Source organism: Lactuca virosa, chromosome 4 (genome assembly GCF_052849685.1).
Source record: "Lactuca virosa cultivar CGN04683 chromosome 4, Lactuca_virosa_CGN04683_v6, whole genome shotgun sequence".
Classification (NCBI taxonomy): domain Eukaryota; kingdom Viridiplantae; phylum Streptophyta; class Magnoliopsida; order Asterales; family Asteraceae; genus Lactuca; species Lactuca virosa.
In genome coordinates, this window is record NC_136429.1 from 61,694,598 (window position 1) to 61,699,009 (window position 4,412).

The window sequence follows — 4,412 nt, forward strand, 5'->3', positions numbered from 1 at the left end:
CTCGTTATGTGCATTACGAGTTCGTGGTGATGCCTTTCGGGCTCACCAATGCACCAACAGCGTTCATGGATCTCATAAACAGGGTGTGTACACCGATGTTGGATCGTTCGGTGATCGTGTTCATCGACGATATACTGGGGTATTCGAGATCTAGAGAGCAGCATGAGGAGCATCTGAGAGAGATCCTCGGGGTATTGAGGACGGAGAGGCTTTATGCCAAATTCTCCAAGTGCGAGTTCTGGTTACGGGAGATCCAGTTCTTGGGGAATCTCGTCAACCAGGATGGGATTTTGGTCGATCCGGCCAAGATTGAGGCAGTGATGAGTTGGGAGGTGCCGAGATCTCCCACCGAGATCAGGAGTTTCTTAGGATTGGCCGGTTACTATAGGAGATTTATCAGAGATTTCTCCAAGATCGTCGTGCCTCTCACCAGGTTGACCCAGAAGGGTGTTGCTTTTTTATGGGGTCCGGAGCATCAGACCTCGTTTGAGACACTTCGCCAGAAGTTATGCGAAGCCCCTGTGTTAGCCCTCCCGGAAGGGATGGAGGATTTTGTGGTGTATTGTGACGCATCGATATCAGGGTTGGGTGCGGTGCTTATGCAGAGAGGGCATGTGATAGCTTATGCATCGAGGCAGCTGAAGCCTCATGAGACGAGGTATCCCACCCACGATCTGGAGTTGGGGTAGTGGTGTTTGCCCTCAAGATATGGCGTCATTATTTATATGGGGTTCGGTGTACCAGATACACGGACCACAAGAGCTTGAAGTATTTGATGGATCAGCCCAATCTGAATATGCGCCAGAGGAGATGGTTGGACGTGGTAAAGGATTACGATTATGAGATCCTGTACCACCCGGGCAAAGCTAATGTCGTAGCTGACGCCCTGAGCCGTAGGGCGGAGAGTGCCCCGATTCAAGACATTTGCATGCGACTGACAGTGATGACTCCGGTGACGGACACCATTCAGGAGGCCCAGGCAGAGGCCGTGATACCGGAGAACCGCAAGAGGGAGCGGGTGATCGGGCAGGTGTCCGATTTCGTTACCGGTAGTCGAGGGCTGATGACCTTTCAAGGTCGGATTTGGGTGCCGTATGCAGGCGGGGCACGTACCATTCTGATGGAGGAGGCGCATAGATCGAGGTTCTCGATCCATCCCGGAGACACTAAGATGTATTTGGACCTGAAGAAAGATTATTGGTGGCCCTGTATGAAAATGGATGTCACGTGGTTTGTAGAGAGGTGCTTGACCTGTCGCAAGGTTAAGGCCGAGCACCAGCGTCCGCATGGCAAGTTGCAGCCGCTTGAGGTTCCCCAGTGGAAGTGGGAATAGATTTCCACGGATTTCATCACCAAATTTCCGAGGACCGCGAGGGGTGTCGATGCAATTTGGGTGATTGTCGACCGGCTGACAAAGAGTGCGTATTTTCTTGCTATCAGTGAGAGCTCTTCTGCTGAGAGGTTGGCAGAGTTGTATGTGAGGGAGGTGGTATCGCGTCATGGAGTACCGATCTCGATTATGTCAGATCGAGATGTACGTTTCACTTCCAGGTTCTGGAAGAAGTTCCACGAGGAGTTGGGTACGAGGTTGCATTTCAGTACCGCCTACCACCCCCGGACGCATGGACAGAGTGAGCGGACGATTCAGACACTCGAGGACATGCTTCGAGCATGTGTGTTGGACTTCGGAGGAAGTTGGGACACGTACTTGCCGTTGGCTGAGTTTTCCTACAACAACAGCCACCATTCGAGTATTGGTATGCCTCTCTTCGAGTTGTTGTATGGTAGGAGGTGTCGGACTCCCATTTGTTGGGGAGAGGTAGGACAGTGTGTGATGGGTAGCACTGAGATAGTGCTTAAGACGACAGAGCAGATACAGCATGTTAGACAGAGGTTATTGACGGCTTAGAGTCGTCAGAAGAGTTATGCGGATAGGCGACGATCCGAGCTTGAGTTCCAAGTGGGAGACTTCGTACTCCTGAAAGTGTCTCCTTGGAAAGGAGTGATCCGATTCAGGAAGAGGCGCAAGCTGGGGCCCCGGTATATCGGGCCATTTAGGGTGACCGTGAGGGGTGGGCAGGGTAGCTTATCGGTTGGAGCTACCTAAGGAGCTGAGACAGATTCATGATACCTTTCACGTGTCTCAATTGAGGAAGTGTATAGCCGACGAATCGGCGGTGGTACCGCTGGAGGATATTCAGGTGGATGCGAGCCTGAATTATGATGAGAGACCAATCACGATCCGGGATTGGAATATCAAGGTTCTGAGGAAGAAGGAAGTGTCCCTGGTGCAGGTCCAGTGGCAACATCGGAAAGGGTCCGAGCTGACCTGGGAGTTGGAGTTTGAGATGCGGGAGCAGCATCCAGAGTTGTTTGCCGAGTAGGACTTTGAGGGTGAAGTCTGATTCTAGTGGGGGAGAATTATAACATCCGGATTCCCAGGTATCTTATTTTAAGTATTTATATTGAATTTTAGAGAGGGACTCGGCGAGTAGGCGCTCAGACTCGCCGAGTGGGATCGCGCATTTCTGGTCTGATTTAATGAAGGACTCGACGAGTCGAGGCGTGGACTCGACGAGTCCGCGCTGTTAAGTGAAACCCTAATTCTCGAGGCCTGTGCCCTATTTAAAGGCCTTTATAGCCTCCATTGCGGCCACTTCACCCCTGAGAAACCCTAGAGAGAGAAAGAGAACGTTTGTGGTGCAAGAGGAAGGCTAATTCACCATTTCTTGTGTGTTTTAGCAAAAGAGAAGTAGTTTCCAACAAGAGGAGGTCAAGGGAGCTGTGGATCCAGGGTTTTCAAGTTCAGATCTACACTATTGAGGTATCAAATCGAACTTCCCTTCTGTTTTGGGTTAAGATCTATGATTTAAGGTTTTCTATAAACCTTTTTAGGCTTGAAAGGTAGAGGTTAATGGTCCCTTGCTGGGTTAGACCTCAGATCTGGACCCATAGAGGTCCAGAGAACCTTTCCCATTCTGCTTTATGCTTGTTCATGGAGGATTGGAGACTAGGTTCCCATTTTTAGAGTTATTTCTCCATTTATGACTTGATGTGGGTTGCATGCACGTAAAGGTTGCACATTTACGTGAGCTTTGAGCACTTGAAGGCCAGATACATAGTTTAGAGAAGCAGATCTGACCTCAAAAGGTCATTTGAGAGTTGTTATGGGAGCAACTCGTCGAGTCCATAAGTGGACTCGACGAGTCGAGTCGGGGTTGTCCCGCGATTCGTGACAGATGTAACCCGTCGAGTGGAAGGATGACTCGACGAGCCAAGAGAGGCTGAAAGGATTCAGAGGACCCTCATGGACTCGCCGAGTCGCCCTTGTGCACTCGACGAGTCGGGTCAAAGTTTGACCGTTGACTTTCGTTGACCTTACGGTTCTAGCCAAGACTGATTCAAGAGAGTTCAGGGAAGGGTAGAATGGCCTTCTACCCAATCTGTAGAGATGAGATCATGAGAGAATATTGATCGGGGATGTTATTTGAATAATAGGAGGAGGCTAAGTCGGGACGTTGAGCATGAAAGTTTATCCGACTTCATTGAGGTGAGTCTTCTCACTATATTGTACCTAGAAGGGTACCTATGTGTGACAGGAAGGTCTTATATGCTATGAGTTGTATGAGCTATATGTTGTTATGTGATATGTATGTGTTATGTATGTTATGTACGATAAGGACCGAAAGGTCAAGATGATATGGACCGGAAGGTCAAGATGATATGGACCGGAAGGTCAAGTGGTTACGGACCGGAAGGTCGTTATGGGTAGGACCGGATGGTCTACCGGGATTAGGGACGGAAGTCCCCTGAGACACATGGATCGGAAGATCCTACAGAGTTATGGCCTGGAAAGGTGTATGTGTTGTATGTGGTATCTTGGGGAACTCACTAAGCATTTATGCTTACAGTTGTTATATTATGTGTTTCAGGTACTAGTGATGATCGCAGGAAGGCGCCGGCATGATCCGTACACACTTATAGAGTTTATGTTATTGAGATTCCGGGACATGTTTTATTATGACACAGTGGATACATTATGTTTTGTGATTATCGTGTGATTGAAAGTATGATTTAAAAATGAAAAATTGTTTTGGAAATTTACATTGTTACACTTCAGCTACCGCAACCTCTTCAGCTACCGCAGCCATCCAGCACCCGCAGTCAAGCTCCTTCATCAGCAACCGAATCCGAAGTCTACCTACCGCAGTCACTTAACTAGATTACTTTACTTGTCTTTATTATGATACTCTCTATTGTCCAGTATGCCTTGGATGGCTACTCTTAGAGATGTAATCTAGTGTACTTCTTGAGTCTCTATAAATAGAGCTCATTCTCTTGGCCAAAAAGGCCAAGAGAATGACTGCGGTTGGGGGAAGTGAAGACCATGGCTTAAACCACATCAACACTTA